The following is an 18,156-nucleotide window of genomic DNA, read 5'->3' as shown; positions in this document are numbered from 1 at the left end:
TAGTCATATTTCAAGTGCTCAATAAACACATGTAGCTAGTGGCTACTATATTGGACAGCAAAGATAAAGCACATTTCTGTCATCACAGAAAGTTCTATTAGACAATGCTGGTCTAGCTAGCCTGTAAGCCTCATGAGAGTGTTACCGGGTATGCATTTTGCTCTCCGTTTTATGCTCAATACCTTGCAGAGAACCTAACACATGGTAGGTGCTCAACAGTTATGTAAATGAATAAATGAATACATATAATTGTATATATGTGTAACTTACACATATATGTGTAAGTTACACATATATACAATTATATAAATTGTGTGTATATTTTGCCATAATAAAAAACCATGAATAAGTATTAAATTATTACTGATCTCTGATGAAAAAATTCAGAGTTGAAAATTTTAAGCATTTTCCTAAGTATAAGATAAGTTGTTAAAATCAAAGCATTGAACATATATGTTGTTTTCTGTATGATATAGTAAATAATCTGGAAAAAAGTGTTTTTAAGTTACAAGATACTTAGTGTTATTATTTATTACCATTTCATCTTAAAATAATGGGTTAAAACAATTATATATATTCTTTATATAATTTAAAAATTTTAAATTGGTAGAATACACATTCCATTAACTTATCATCTTAACCATTTGTAAGTGTACAGTTCAGTACATCATATTTTTGTGCACCAATCTCCAGAACTCTTTGTTTTGCAAAATTCAAATTTCTCTCTCCCTGTTATTGTATTTATATGTGTATGTATGTGTGTATATATATGATTTTACATAGGAATCATATATGTAATTCCTTATGCATATATGTGTGTATATATATATATATGTGAAAGAGAGATTGGAGGGAGAACTACATCCTTAAGGTGTTAACAGTGAAATTTATGTATTTTTTTCTTTTTAAGTTTAGATTTTTTTTTCAGTGAATGTAGAATTAGTTTTGTTAAATGAAGCAATAAAACTTGTTTTTGTTTAGACATCTACATTTCTTACCCAAGAAACTAAATGTTTTAACCCATTATTTTAAGATGAAATAGCAATAAATAATAACAGTAGGTATCCTTTAACTCAAAAACAAGACATATTTTTTCAGATTATTTACTATATCATACAGAAAACAGCATATATGTTCAATGCTTTGATTTTAACAACTTACCTTATACTTAAGAAAATCCTTAAAAATAAAAAAAATTAGAGGTCCAATTTTTTCATCAGAAATCAATAATTATTTAATATTTACTTATGGGTTTTTTAGTTGTAAAATATACATAACATGAAATTTATCATTTCAATCATTAAGTGTACAGTTTAGTAGTATTAATACTATCACATTATTGTGCAATTCTTACCATTAGTCATCTCCAAAACTTTTTTATCTTCCCAAACTGAAACTTCTGTCTGTTAAACAATATCTCCTCATTCTTCTCTCTCCAGTTCATAATAACTATTATTTTACTTTCTGTCTCTATTAATTTGACTAATTTAAGTACCTCATATTAGTAGAATTATGTATCTATTCCTTTGTGTCTTGGTTATTTCACTTAGCATAATGTCTTCAGGATTCATCAACTGTTGTAGCATGTGGCAGAATTTCCTTTATTTTTATGTCTGAATAATATTCCATTGTGTGTGTGTGTTCCACATTTTGTTTTTCCATTCATCCTTAAATAAGTACTTGGGTTATTTCTACGTTTGGCTATTTTAAATAATGTTGCTATGAACATGGGCAGGCACATATCTGTTTGAGTTCCTTTCAGTTCTTTTGAGTATATACCCAGAAGTAAAATTGCTAGATCATACAATAATTATATTTTTAATTTTTTGTCTTACTGTTTTTTCATAGCAGCTCTACCATTTTACATTCCTACTAACAGCACACAAGAGTTTGAATTTCTTTGCATCCTTGCCAACACTTGTTATCTTCTCTTTTTCTGATGGTAGCCATTCTAATAAGTGTGAGATGCTATCTCATTGTGATTTTGATTTTCATTTCCCTAATAAGTAGTGATGTTGAGTATCTTTTCATGTGCTTGTTGAGCATTTGCATATCTTTAATTAAATGTCTTTTCAAGTTCTTTGCTTATTTTTTAATTGGGTTTTTTGCTTTTTGGTTGTTGATGTGTAGGGGTTCTTTATATATTTTAGATATTAACTGTTTATCAGATGCATAATTTGTAAATATTTTCTACCATTTTATGAGTTCCTTTTTTATTCTATTGTGTCATTTATATATTTTAGATATTAACTGTTTATCAGATGCATAATTTGTAAATATTTTCTACCATTTTATGAGTTCCTTTTTTATTCTATTGTGTCATTTGATGCACAGAAGTTTAAGTTTTGATATAGTCCAATTTATTTTTTCAATTACAGATGCTTTTGGTGTCGTATCCAAAAAATTGTTGCCTATTCCAATACCATAAACTTACCACTATGTTTTCTTCTAAGTTTTACAGTTGTAGCTCTTTCATTTAGGTCTCTGATCCATTTTGACTTCATTTTTGTTTATGGTATAGAATGAAGATTTGGCTTTATTTATTTATTTATTTTTGCATGTGGGCATTCATCGCTCCCAATAGCAGCTGTTGAAAATATTGTCCTTTCTCTATTGAACGGTCATAGTACCCCTGTCAAAAATAATTTAATCACATATGTAAAGTTTTATTTTAGTGTTTTCTATACTATTCTCTTATTTTATATATCTGTCTTTATGCCAGTACCACATTTATTTCATAGCTGTGACTCTGTAATAAGTTTTAAAAGCAGGAAGCATGAGACATCTGATTTTGATTCTTATTTTCTAGATTGTTTTGGCTATTTAAGGTCATTTGAATTTCGATCTGAGTTTTAAGATAAATTCTTTTTTCATTTATTTGTGTCTTCTTAATTTCCATAATATTTTGTAGATTTCAGTGTAAAAGTATTTCACTTCATTGGTTAAGTTTATTTCCAAGCTAAATATTTATTATATATTTTCAATGTAACTTTAGATTTCTCTTCATATACTGCTGTTAGTTTAGAAAGATATGATGTACAAACTGCTTTTTATTAAACCTGTCACAAATATTTTCTATTAGACTTATGTCTCTTTTGTTTATAAGCAAGATGCTATGTCAATATTTTATTACTTCTATCACATTGCAACCATCCTACGTATTTTAAGATCACTCACCCTAATAATAACATTTTAAGGATAAATAAGTTATTAAAATTTTTAAAATTTCAAATGTCAACCTAATTTTGTTATAAAAGATGCCACATTTTAAAACTGCTACAGCTAGTATAAAATCAAACTGAAAGAAAATGAATTATTAAAAATCATGTAGTGGCAAAAGAAGTAATTTTCCTTTCTGATTATTGCTATTAAAAATATATTTGCAATGATAAAATTTTGCTGTACATTTAACCCCTTTAATATTTTAATTAAAATTGTAAGTTGAGGGAAAAGTAATTTACAATAAAACTTACAAGAACCACATGTTTAACAACAACAAAAAAGCCAATTTCTGTGTACACCTATATCACAACTATGCAATGCAAATCAAATGCAACCTCTTTCTACAACTTAGTTTTTGTATCACATTAGGTGAATAAAATATAAAAAATGAGAGTTTCCATCAGTTGGAGAAATTTTTAGAATCTTCCTGCAAATGGAAGATTTTTTTTTTTTTTTTTAATAACAAAGGATTAGAAAAGGGATAGGAGAGAAATGGAGCAAGACTGGAGAACTAAAAAAAAAGAAGGATAGAAAAAGAATGACTACAAAGGAGAAGAAAATATAGGATGAGAAACAGTAAAAGAGGGACCTGAAAGGATATAAATGAAACTATCAGGAAAAAAATAGATGACAAGAGAAGAACTGAGACAATATCCACAAGAAACTCAAAAGACATAGATATATCGAAATCTAGAAAATGAAAAGCTGGAGTAAACTGTTAAGGAAAAGAAGGGAGAGAGATGATGAGAGGGTAGGGAGAAAGAAGGGAGGGGAGAGGAGATTCCAAAAAGAAATATATATTTTACCTGAAAATTGAAGTCATTGACACGGTCACCAAACCTTCACGTAAGAGACAAGCATTAGCGCAGAGGATGAAATTGACTTTATATGAGGGAATCAGGATGATTTTAAAGAGAAAAATTTTAACATTTAACAAACATTCTGATATAAAGGAATTCTCCAGTCACATAGGCAGAAGGGATCAGTAAGTGCAGATTTTTAGAGGTAAAATCCAATAATGTGGTTTATTAGTCTTAACAATGCAGTCTGGTCAGTCTGGTAGGTGCCAATAGAGAATTATGTGGTCAGATCTTTCTGTTGGAAGAGGTCATTGAGAGGACACAACTGCTGGTTGAACAGAGACAATCAGAGGCTCCTTACCCGCTCCTCTGTCCTTGGAATGTAAGTTCAGCCCACTGTTCCCACAGCCAGAGTTGTTTTCAAGGACATAGCATGGAGAATAATGTGTTGATCTGGGAAGTACATGTAACTGAATTTCATTAAAATCTCTACCTAAACCTTTATGATTCTGGTGGATGGGTGTGGATATCTACTTGTGTTGTGGCCAAAGGAGATAAGCCTGGTATGTGAAGTCACTTGCTTATTAAACCTACCTCCTACCAATCTGGAGTGGTCTATCTCTTTGTTTAGTTCTCTTGCCCACCATGTTTGAGGGCCAGTTTCAGATTTCAATACTCTCAAGATTTCCATTGCAGATCATTTTAAGGATTTGGGGCATTATTCTCCAGGTAATGATGAGTAAATAAATTGTTGTAAGCAGGAGAATGATATTGTTATGTCTAGAGAACTGGCAGCTATGTAATACATATTGGTGGATGAAATTGCTTGAAATAAGGAGATTAAATAAAAGATCTTTGCTGTTACATAGGTAAGAGATGATGAAGGTAGAAATAATGTCCTGAGACCTAGAAATAACAAAAGGTATCTAAAAAATGTAGACTCAATAGTCAACAAACTGGATATAAGAAGTGAAGGAGCAAGGCATAAGTAGTATGGTTACTAAGTGTCGGGCTTAGCTAAGAGGGTATGTGGTGGTGCTTTTTACCTGATTAGCATGACATGAAGAGTGATCTTTCTAAAATGCAAATATGATTATTTCTCTTTCCTATTTAAGAGTTCTCAGTGATTCCCTATTCAAAGGTAAAATCCAAACTCTTCTATATAGTGTAAATGACTCATTGTCTCTCCAGACTCATCTCTTTCATGCCCTCATACCTCATTTTACACTCTAACTACACTGAACTACTTTCACTTATCCAAATGTAATATGAATATTTCCCTTGGGGCTTTGTTCCCACTACCTGGAACTATTCCATACTTTGCCTTTTCTTAAACGTTACTTCCTATAAGAAATAATTCCTAAATACTCCAAGAATAATTTAGGTATCATTCATGTAATTGCACGTGGCCCTGAAATCATTGATATATAATGTTAGTAAAATTGTCAGATTCCAAGTAGAGATATACATCTGGGATTCTTAAAGAAAGTATGTTCACTACTGTAATTACCTGTTACATTAACTGGGTTGCTCTGTGAAAATTTGTGCAATGCAGTTGGATATTCGATCATCGGTTATTAGATATGTTAACTTTTATCTCTTTTCATTTTCTTTATGTATCTTTAGCGTTAAACACCGAGGTTATTTTAAAAATGGCAATTGAGATTGATAAATACTCTCTCTCTCTTTCTTTCTTTTTCTTTGGAGGTTTTGACATTTTGCTAGATTAACTACAGTTCCCCACTGGGATGCTAAAGCTGCTCCTTTCCAATTCCCTTGTGTCTCTTCCCCAGCAATAGCTACAATGTTGCCACTGGTGAAGGGGGAAGAGGGGCTGGAGGCATTTGCTGTGACTTTTTATTTTTCTCTCCTATTTCTTCTCTCCTCCATCTCTGAGTAAAGTGATCAGCTACACCTACAGGGTGGATGGAGGAAGAACAGAAATTTTAATTTACTTTTTCTGTTGGCTTCCAGGAAATTATATTGTCTTTGCTTCCCTCACAAAGTGTAAATCCCAATTTTGTCATGGAAGCGATTAGTTTACATATTAGATAATCAGACACAGAGCAGAAAGCCCTATGGAAATTCGTGGAAGGGAATGCTTGTTTGTTTTATTTCTTTTTAGCCAGCATTTTAAAAATAATATACCTAAACTCATGGATTATGCTGCTTTTAAGTATCATTTCTGATACTGTAAAAATTGTTTCATATAAAAAATACAAGTAAAGCAACTGAACTGAAAATCTTGAAAACCTTTCCGTTTTTTGCTTGTTGACAATACACCAAGTAGAGTGTATTATGCCTTAAATCTGGAATATTGTTAAAATTCTAAAAGAATTTTCTAATTTAGGGAAAGAACTTCTGTATCACAACTTATCCACTTGAAATAAACAGAATTCAAAAATAGCTTGTAATTTAGAAGAGGAATAATTTATGAAACTTGGTTTTATTTGGAACATTTTATTTTCTTTAAGAGGATATTCAAGGAATCAGTATTTACTTCTGTGGTCACAGATTAGGATTCTGCATTCCCCTTTTCTATTTTTATATAACTTCTGCATTTTAACTGATATTTTAAAATAATGCATATCTATGTGGAACTTCATTAAAGTAAGTGATTGTTAATAAAATATAGTTATTTGTATTGAAGTACTGCAATTTAAAACAAAACCTTCTGCATGTTATAAAATGCAATAAAATGGCTTTAGGACCCAAAGTAAAGATTTCCAATACATAAATGATTGTTAAAACTGCAAAAAGAGATATGATTTAATATTTTAGCTGAAAACTTTAAATGTTTCTATGATAGAAATAGATATAGCATGGTAGTATAGATTCTAGACTGTAGTTTGAAAGAAACCAATAGTGAAAATAAATTTCATGCCAGTAGACACTTTAAAAACTAGATTTAGCAGCAGTCACATTAGCTTAGATAATGGGAAAATTTTTCTTCATTGAAAATGCTCTGTGTCGCTTAAGAAGAACTTACTGAGGCAGCCTGCCATCTAGCTTTTTCACAGAAAAACAGGCTTACAGACTGCAGATGAGAGAGTCTGGAGCAGAGACAATTTTAACTTAGCCATTCCTAATTTATCTCAAGCATTTTCAATTCATCTTCACTGCTCTATGCACACAGGAACACCAGATTGTCATCCCTGGGGAACAGAATGCAACCGGGGATCTAGAGAGCTGTCACATTCCAAGAAATATTTAAATTGTGCTGATTTTCTTCTGGAGAACTGAGCCCAGGGAATGAAACTCTTCATCAAGTCATAGCTTTGCGGGCAATAGATCAGAGGATAATGCCAGTTTTCTAATGGATTATTGGTATCGGGCAGGTTTTCTCTGAAGGTACGTGGTTATTTTCTCAATTCATTATCCTCTCCTATTTATCAGATAATGATCTAATGAGCTGGAGATCCAAACCTGTGAAAAAAAGAAAGATGTTAAGTAGTCAGTATTGACTAAAGAATGACACTTTATTGCTGCATGTTTATAGGTGAATAATCTGATTTCTTTACTAAAGATCAGTAGGGTAGAGTTTTAATTGCATTGTCAGCAAAATCAGGCAAAACCAAAACAAAACCATACTGCAGGCTGCATTATCATAAGTTTATATTAATTCTCTTGAGGGTTTTCTTTTGTAGCTGCAATGTATAATGAAGAGAAATGCATACTTTAGAAACTCAATCCTATATATATTTTTTAATCCTTTCACATAATCCTGATATTTTCTCTCTATATTTATTCTTAAATACAAACTTTATCTCAAATGCTGATATTCATCTCAGTGTCATTGATGTTTGTGCTATATAAATATATGAATGAGAAATATATTTAATTGATAGAAACTCCAGTAGGAGTCTTCTTGAGAATATTATACCACCGTATTTTGTTGGCATTACATATTTTTAGAGTTCAGAAGAATCTTATCAAAATTAATTTCTGCAGTTTTAGTTATAAATACAAACTATAAAAATATATTATTCAACTTTGTTCTGTGAAGCAAAAACCTCAAAGATAGAAATAGACAAAACTGTGTAGCAAAGTAAAATGTTAAAAGCTGCCAAACTTCTGAATATTAATTAAACCAATAAAAATGGAGAAAGCCTTGTCCTAAAGCGAAAGTTAACTTATTATATCTATGATATATTAGAACAGGAAAGGGTGACTTCTGGGCCTGTTCCCTAAAAGTTAAAGGTGCGTGTACAGGGGTGCTCTGTGTCTGAGTGAGTGGGGGTGTAGGATAGAAAACAAGCATATATTAATCACAATGAGTGTATGAAAACTAAATATTTTAAAATATGATATTAGGGCTTTTGATGCTTTTAAGAGTTTTATTATTGTGTAAATAATCTCAGTGAAACCTACCATGGCATGATATTTTTTCCATGTTAAAAATGATTATTACAGTGGGTAGAAGAGCAGGTGTATTTGACCTGAAGCATTGTGTACCTGCTGTATTTCGACTGGAACACAGAGTTTGTGGACCCATTAGTGGGTTAATCACAGGCTTGGGAGAGGAAATGGTGGCTTAGCTTCAGGAGAGCACTTGTTAAATGTGTTCTAATTTCTTTAGAGTGTTTGACGAGAGACTATTAGAAAAATTAAGGAAAGGGAGAAGGAGGATTGAGTCACCCAAATAATAACTTCAAGCTCATTATCCACAGAAGGATTGTAAAAGGAAAAAAAAGAAAAAAGAAAAAAAGGAAAAGAGGAAAGAGAATAGAGTCCTCAGAATACTTCAAAGCGCTTTTTTTTTCTTCTTCCTTTTATTAATCTTACAAGAATTGAAAAACAGTGATGCAAATTAAGGTTTTCTTATGGATTTCTCCATTTGGCAAGCTTTTTCTCTCATTTACGAAACATTTTCCCTCTACTCAAGAAAAAAAAAAAAGAGTGAGCTTGCTTTCAGGCTGGTTTCTCCCCCAACAACTTGCAGCTCTAATTTAAGTCTACAGAAGTATGCTCTCTGAAACTGCATACAGTCCTAGGTATCTTAGTTTTGTAATTTAGTGACTTATGAAAGCCAAAAGATAAAGTGATTTAACATCTATATTATAACTGGCTCTTCTGAAAATCTCAGACTCTGTAAAAAGAGGACACGGGGAAAAAAAAAAACGGATAACTTCAGGGAACATACTTTATGTTCTTTCAAAATAAAATAATACCAATAGATAATGAAATCACTTCACTTTTGGGTATGGGAATAATATGACAACAGCTTAGTAATATATCTTTTAATTTGCATTTTGGATGTTAGATGAGTAGAATACATATGTCAGGAAGGGCAGTTTGAGTTGCCAAATTGCAATAAAAATTTTTATCACTCCGACCTCCTATTAACCTTTTCGTCCACATCGTTAGTGTGTCTTGCCTCCCTGTAGGGTTCATTCACTTACCCAGTTATCTAAATCTGCTCAACTTCCAGGTTTAGTACTATAACTTATTTTCCTTTATCTTATAGTGAGTTCATTGCAGAATATATTAGCATGATTTCATTTTATTAGTTGCTGTTAAATATTTAATATTTATTGAGTGCCCATGATATGTTTGGTGCTTCAAAGCAATATGCAGAAAGAGACCACGTAATAGTATTTTCTCCTAAATCAGCCAGTTTATTAATATTTCAGGACTTCTAATTGGTGCCCACAGAGGAAGGCAATTAAGGCTGACTCTTTAGTGGCAATTTATGTGCATATAAGGCATGAAATGTCCTACATTTAGTCAATGATTTGCAGTTAACTCTACTGAAAATCCCAGACTGATCATCCAGTGGTTTTCCAATTCTCCCTTAACTCTGTTCCATATGTCAAAGTGTCATTGTAGACAGAATGTTGGATTGGGGTAACACAAACTAGGTTTAAATCTGTTAAGCAAGTTTGTGTAAGTTAATTGACCTATGTACCTCTATCTCATCAGATGTATAATGGTGATAACAGTACCTGCATTTTAGATTCTTGTGGGTTGTAGAGATTATGCACATTCAGTAACAAGCACATAGTTTGTATACAAACTATGTGAGTATATGCATACTCACTACCCAGTACCTATTTTTGAATGCATTTTATCGTAGTTTCACATACGGTGTTTCTATTTAAACTGCCTTGACTCTTATCTTTCTTCAATGATACACGTGTGTTTGAGTGTGTGAACTTGTATATTATCATATCCATATCCATTTGTTTAACAGTTTTAGTAGTATGAATGTATTGAGCATATAGTTATTGCTTGGCACTAAAGTAATCTATAGAAATAATAAAGCATTACTCATGCATTAATAAAATTGGAAATTAAAATTAGTTTGAGAAATTAGTTGGCATATTCTTCATGGTTTTCAAATAGTTAAATTATCAACCATAACTTAGCAGGGAAAGCAGATAGAACTATATCTCATTTTCTCACTTTTCCCTTCTTCTAAAGGACATGGAAATAGGAGACGGTAAATCCTCTAGCTCATTATACTGTGCCCTTTGTCCCTTTCATTTGCATTTTATTTTGCTACAGTGGCTTGTCTAGTGAGATGTCCTCAAATTCCCACTGCACAGAGTAGTTCAAGCATACATCCACCCCTGAGGGAACAAAGCAAATATATAAAAAATTTTATATAAAATGTATAAAATTATTAAAATAAGAGGCAGCTTTGCTTTGAAAAACATTCTAAACATTTTGTAATGAGAGTTAAATTGTCAAATGCAAATATTAAATCCAGCCAGATGTTGACCTTAACTGTGAGTATGAATCACAAACTAGTAAGCAAATCCAAGCTAGAATTTCCTTTTTTGGGTTATAAGACTGCTGAAAAATTCTGACTCTGAATTTCTCAGAGTCAGAATATGGGGAGGTAAATTAAACATAACACAAATCTGTTTTATATATCTTTGTGTTGGAATTTATAAGTAGATGAACAAAAGTCCTCTTTATAAAAAGGAACTACCAAGTAATTATTTTGGAAGTGTTGTAGGAGAGTGTCTAGCACCTTCTAATTCAATCAAAATGTGGACAGAAAAGCAAGTACCTACCCTTTCCACTTTTTTTTTTTTTGGTTCAGTTTATTTGGTCAGTGCCAATCCTACTTTAAACCTATGAATCTACCTACTTAGTAGTAAGAGAAAGGCTTGGGCATCTGACTTTATTTCCCAAAAGATCCTTGAAGTTCTTCTGTTGCTTTTTGATTCCCAACTTTGGATTTCGACCCAGTTCTTAGGGAGATTAGTACTTGTGTTCTAATTCCAACTCAGTTTTCTATTCTGTAAAATTATGTGTGGGAATAATAATAATATTCATAAGGTGGTGTGGAATGAATGACAACATGTAGTAAAATATTATTCCAGGGGCTTTTTCCTGTAAATACTAAAAGATGGTACTGAGTATTATTGTTTGCATCATGATATCACCATCTTCTAACCCGCCCCTGATATTAGATTTTGTGTTATTCAATTTGATTTTAGATCCCCTCGGTGGGGTCACAGATTTGTGTTCATCTGCATCTTCTTTTGCCTATGGCTTCCCCTAGGTAAATGTTTTCATTAATTAATCCTTTCCCCTTTGACATAACCTTAAAAAGCTTAGCCACCAATTCCTTGAGCTCTTTTCCCTCAGCAAATTCTTAATGGGAAAGTAGATATCTCTAAGCTTAGTGATTCTCACCTTATGTCTCAATTTGTGTATACTAACAAACAAATGATAAAAGAGACACAAAGAAAATGCTGGTTCTTTTGTAAGATATAACCTCCTCAGGCTTTTAGAAAAGAGGCTGTAAACTTTCCTGTGAAGGTCTCTGTCACATATTCTTTCTCCTTCTCCTCCTTATTACCCTTTAAAAATGTAAAACAAAATAAAACAAAATAAGCAAACATATAAAAACACAAGAAAATAAACATTTTTATGAGTCATGTTTGCCAGGAGCATAATTTAAAGACTCTTATACGAGAACATGAAAGATTTTGCATGCCTTCCAAAGTCTGGGCAAAAGGTAGTCCTAAACGTCCATGTTCTTGCATAAGATAGTCTGTGTTGAAGATGACACTATCGAATTTTATCCTAAAATAATAACTTGATCCTTTTCTTTTCCTGCCAAAATCCTTCCAAATACCTCAATTTGATGGATATTTATTATTTTATTTTCACTTTTAATGGATCCTAATGTTAGAATGGCATCTGGAAAAATATATAGTAATAATAGCAGTTTGCATATTGAATACATTCTATGGGCTAAAGATTATACACAGCATTCATTTTCTAATGTTAATCCTATCAACAACCTTTAAGGTAACTACTATTATAATTATTTTATCGATATGGAAATCCAGACATAGAGAGATGAAGCAACTGCCCATGGTTATTTAGCATAAGTAGCTTAGGTAATTAGCCAAGTTTTGAATACAGAATCTTTGGCCATTTAACCACTGGCACTGTACTGCGACTCTCAGATCATGGCAGAGTTTTATGTTACTGAAAGAACAGATGTAAAAATGTTTAAAAATATACATTAATAGTAAATCAGGTGAAAGAGAGAAGAAATCACACAATGCTTATTTTAATCCCACATTTTTATGTGAATATAGTAAGTATGATAGTTTTTTAGTTAAGTATGTAATTTCTGTTTGTCTTTTCTTATATAGGACATTACTTATCTTTTTAGAACTTTTTTCTCTTTAAAATATTATATAGTGAGTTTAGATAAAGAAGTTAGATTTACCATGGAAAATCTAAAGAACAAAATGGTATAATTTTGAAACTCACAGGAATTTTATATTTAATTCTGCATGTAAATAAGTTGATTAACTTAATAATTCATGTTATATGGGAAAAATAATGAAAAACAAAACTGACAATTGTGTAGAAATAAACTATTATCTCCAGTTATTTTAACAGTATCAATAAGTGGGAGATTTGAATGTGTAGAAGGACCTGTTTGAATGAAAACTTTGCCAGGTGGCAATTCTGCTTAAATTCTAAGAAGCATATGTTGTATGTTGTGTGAATTCCTGGGTTGTCCTTTTTAGTTTTATCAATATACCAGATATGCCTATAGTATTTTTGTAGAGCTGAATCATATTTTCTAACCAAATTTGAACGTGGCGTAACATCTTTGAAAAGTAGGCCAGCACTGCCATATGATGTAAATACAGTTGACCTACTTCATAAATGATTCTTCTGTCACCTCATTTGCACAATTGAATCCTTGTGATATTGTCAGGTGTCCACATATAAGAAATATAATAATGAAGTGGAAGATTGTCAATCATCTGCCAAAACTGATCAATGCAAATAACTAATTTTAACAGTTCTAGCTTTTAATTATGATTTCTAATAATTAATATATATGCTTATATATATATATGTATAACCTTAATAAAACACGATTATTGTTTAAGAAATTATCATAATAGGCCCAGCAATTTTAGGCTCTAGTAGGTTCCTGAACATTGTAGCGTCAAACCAAAGTAAAATTTCTTTGGCTATTTTCATTCAAACAGGCTCTCTAAAAATTATTTTATTTATTTTCAAGAAGTATGTGAGGAGGTATGTGAGTTTGTGTGTGAAAGCATTTGTGTTCCTGTCTGTGACTGTCATGTGCTTTTGTGTTTTGTTTTGTTTTTGTTTTTTTCAAATATTACCACAGAAGATTTGAAAAGCAGATCTTTAGTTCAGAGGCAGAATATTGAGAAGCATCTTCTCATCTCACTAGCCAAAAAACCCTGAAATATATAGGAATTAGAGCATTAAACCCATCCAGGGTTCTTGGAATTCTCCCACCTCCTTTTACTTAGCATTATTCCTTATGAAATAATTCACACTTTAGAAAATGTTCCACTAGGGATGTTCTTTTTTTTTCCTCCTTTGGATTATCTTTGTGGGGTCAACATTGAGAATATTCTAGGAAAAGTAAAATCTTTATAAGAATCAGTGGAATTTATATGAAGGAATGAAGGTTAGTATTGCTAAGATAATTATTTCTAGGTTGTCAATGGGGATAGATGTGGGCTAGATCCTAAGGACAATGCTGACAGCTGGATTATGCCCATAAAAAGAATTCTCTGAAGTGTATAAGTCATTATAAATTATTTTTTTGATTCTGAGAGCAGTTATATTTGGCATTAGTTTCAAGTCTTGTTTTCGTTTTGTAACCGCTCCTCGCTATCTCCAAACCTTTGGTAAATACTCACATAGACCTTGGCGGTAAAAGAATAGGCTAAATCTACACTAAAGGAAAAATCTTACTCTGCATATATGTATACGCAGACAGACAGGATCATGGATAGGCAAACACATACCTACAAACAAATATATATAGCCCCATAGATATGTAAACAGGGACAGGCTAAGAGACAAACAGATGTGGTGACAGATTTTCATATAGGAACTGACAATGGGACAGGGATGATCAGACCAATATACAGGCAAACTTACAGACAGCCAGAAACATACCACAGAGAGATATGGAAGAGTGGACAGGCAGAAAAGCACAAGTACAGACAAGCAGATACAGACACAGAGATATTGATGAACAAAAATGAGAGACAATAAGGCTCGGAACCATGCTCTAACATTGACAGACAGGTCTGCCCACCTATCAGCAGCCTGGCATATATATAAACATAGACATATGTCTGTGGACATACATCATACACTGGAATTTTGTCTAATACATTAAGGAGGCAAAATTCAGTAAGAAACCATTTTTAATGCTCATTAAAGGATCACTTATTTATAAGGTATATTTTTCTGTGCATTTTTTTATTACATAGATGCAATAAAAAGAACCATGGATATGTTTGTAAACATGCTATTTCATGCCCTTTAATTTTATTAGTGCTTGTGTCTTTGGGTAAGAGAAACAAATAAAAATAGTCAGATTATTACGAGGTGGCTGTTGAAATGTACCTTAAGGTTTTTTCCAGTTCTGTAATGGAAGGGACAAATCAGAATTCAGACAAGAAAGTGATCAATTTTATTTCTGTAGGAGAAGAATAGCAATTATAAAACAAACAAAAGAACAAAACACTTGTGGCTTGAAAACATTATTAACGTTAAAACAATTATTGCAGTCCTTAGTCTTTGCTGTGGGTCACTGAAATCATTTCTAAGTTATAAATGCACTTGATTTTTTTTCTACAATAAAATGAGAAAAGCAGGGGAAATACATTGCTCCTGTAACTGAAGGCAATTTTAACAGCTTAGATGAACATCTATCAAACTTCAAAAATCTAATAGAAAGTTTTCACAATTGCATTACATTTAACTGTTGATTTGAGATAGCCCTTCAAAACATTTCAAAATTGTAGAATTGTTTAAAGGATGGCAAAGTCTAGTAATTATTCAGGAGCTGTTTTTAGTGGTTTACAAGGATAATAGACTATATAGTTAATTGCATATGTTAAATTATTATCATTAGATAAATATTTTGTGTGTTGTATCTTGCTGGTACTTGTAACCATCCTTTATTTTCAGTGGTAGTTGGGCATAGTTCACCAGCCTGAAACTTTAAACAATCTTTTATATTATTTTAAAACTAGTATTGTTCATCACATGATAATTTTAAAAATTAACACAAACAGAATTGAGATATATGTTTTCCTATGAGGTTAATTTTTTGAGGTGGGGAGAGTATTTTTCTTTTTATTTTAATCTCTGAAAAGAATACCTGGTTATATGATGAACCTCCTGTTTAAATCTATATATCATACCATTCATCAGTTTTAAGTTCAGTGACTTTTAGCACATTTACTATTTGCCCAATTATCACCACAATCCAGTTTTAGAATGTTATCATCACCACAAAGAAAAATCTTGTGTCTACTCACTCATTTTTTACCTCAACCAAGGCAATCACCAATCTTTTTCTGTATCTATATATTTTCCTTTTCTGGACATTTCATATAAATATGATATAATATGTAGTTTTCTGAGTCATTAACCAGTTAATATATATACAGATTGTTTTATAGTTGTTCATTCTCAAAAAATAAAGATTGTGTTTATATTTCTAAATTCTCTCAATTCACAGCATGGATGTAGATTTGGAAACTAATAGCCAAATTAATTTACTGTATGTTGAGGTTTGTAAAACCCCTTTTTCAAAAGCTAAAAATGAAGCAAAGATAATTAAAGCAAAAAAAAAAGAAAAGTTCGTGTGAGGAAGTATTAAGGTGATACATAATGATATGTTCTAGCCTAATAAGCTTATGTTACTTGTTTTCAATATAAATAATATTATTTTCTTGCTTTACATGTAAAAGTATCTCAAAACAGAAATATAAATGACAAATTAAAACTGTTATTATTTTGTTAGTTGGATTTGTATTTAAGGTAGACAAAAAGTTTTTGTCAAAGATTTGAGATCCTGATTGAATAAAATGTTACTAAATATAAAATCTACAGATAATTAGCTTTATTGAAGCCTTTTGTTTGTAATATATGATCTACTTCAAATGTATTTTTTCTATTTCTTAGAAGTTTTCTATGCTACTACTATGAATTACCACATGAGAACTGTTTAAGTTTTGATATTCGGAGCTTGCTAACTTAATAAAAAGGTTTAGGTATCAATTTTCAAATCATATGGATGACTGAGGCCATCTATGAGTTAGCCTGCTTGTATTTACGGTTCCTATCCTTCCTCAAATTTATGGTTACCTCAGGCAGCTTAAAACTTTTTTACAAGGTTTATACTTCATGATGATCTTTCTACTTCACTTATTTGTGATTAATTGATGTGGGATCTTGCTTTTATTCATATTTTTATTTTAAAATAGGTAACTCGAGTATGATGCAAAATTTATGTGACTTTTAAATGGATTTTTTTCCTTCCATACACAGTGTATTAGAAAATCAAGCATATGATTTACTACAACACTTTCTATTAGTTTAAGTGTGAGAAATGCACATTGTTCCAAGATTCTTTTATTTCTGAAGTATACATTCATTGAATTGTATTGTTTGCCAGATTTTCTATTTTTGTTATCTATTTACTCAGCCTGGGTGGTTTCACCCATTGGTATATCTTCACCTCTAAGTCTACAGCTCTAATCGTGACTGCTTTGATTCTGACCTGGTAGTTTAATGTTTAATAGCCAATAGAAACTTCTGTTTACAAAAAAAAAAAAAAAACTATGAAAACATTTATTCAGGAAAATATAAAAGAAAAAAATGGTGGCTTCATTTTTTAAAGAGAATACAAATATTTTTCTATTTTAGAAGGTTTTAGACTACTTCCTTCTTTGCACCAGAAACACAGAGATTTTGGGTTTAATTAAATGCTGTCTCCATCATTATTCTCACGGATGCTATAAAACCAACGTAGTCTTTTTCTGCTGCTCACATGGCCCAGTCTCCACTTAGTATAATTGAAATTATTTTGGGAAAGGGTTTCGTATTGAAGTAGTTTTCCAATAAACAGAAATAAATGTCACATATTTAATTACAGTGAATTCTTTTTAATTCTGTAAATAATATTTAATTTTGCCATTTATTACAATTTAAACTGCTTTTCTAAAAAAATAAGTATCACATTCCTTCTGTTATCTTAGAAATATAAGCTATTAGTAACAGAGATAATTAAAGAGTTTATTTAGCTTTGAATTTTTTCTTTTTAAACTAAAATAGTAATTTTATTGTGCTTTATAGTTTAGAAAAAATAGACATCTGTTAAAATTAAAAAACTACAAAGTTAACATTTTACTAGAGATTAGACAGAACGTCCTCCACCCCCATTCTGTATTAAATTAACACAGCGAGTGATTTCCAGAAGCTATCTAGAAGTGCTGTAATACGTAAGGCTGAGGAGAACCACACACACACTCTCTCTTACATGAACTATACAAACACTATTTCTGTGAAGTTCTTTTCATTATGATCCCTACATATCCGTGGATGAAAAATAAGATGAATATTTTGAGTAAAAAGACATTTTTTCTTAGTTTTTTTTCTCCACAGGTGACATTTAAGCAAAATAGATTGTGATGACATTAAAAGCATGGACATATCAAGAAAACTCTAGGTATAATTTTTGAATTGATCTTGAATAAATTATCATGTGTGCTAAATGGGACTCATACTTAGAGTAGATTTTTGGGGTTCCTTGATTACAGCCTTTTTTTATTATTATTATTTTAACCTAATCCTGTCC

General features: G+C 31.3%; 1 protein-coding gene across 1 annotated transcript in view; it reads left to right on the top strand.

Annotated features, from left to right (window-relative positions):
- The first annotated feature begins 7,179 nt into the window (after positions 1–7,179).
- Positions 7,180–18,156, top strand: part of MGAT4C (MGAT4 family member C) — a 629,597-nt gene continuing 618,620 nt past the window's right edge. The window contains exon 1 of the mRNA XM_039868986.1: positions 7,180–7,373. The gene's annotated coding sequence lies outside the window, so the exon portion shown is untranslated. The remainder of the gene's footprint in view (positions 7,374–18,156) is intronic.

Source organism: Pteropus medius, unplaced genomic scaffold (assembly GCF_902729225.1).
Source record: "Pteropus medius unplaced genomic scaffold, Ma_sr-lr_union100, whole genome shotgun sequence".
Taxonomy (NCBI): Eukaryota; Metazoa; Chordata; class Mammalia; order Chiroptera; family Pteropodidae; genus Pteropus; species Pteropus medius.
Note: the sequence above shows the minus strand (reverse complement) of the source record. Positions and strands in the feature narration are given on the sequence as shown.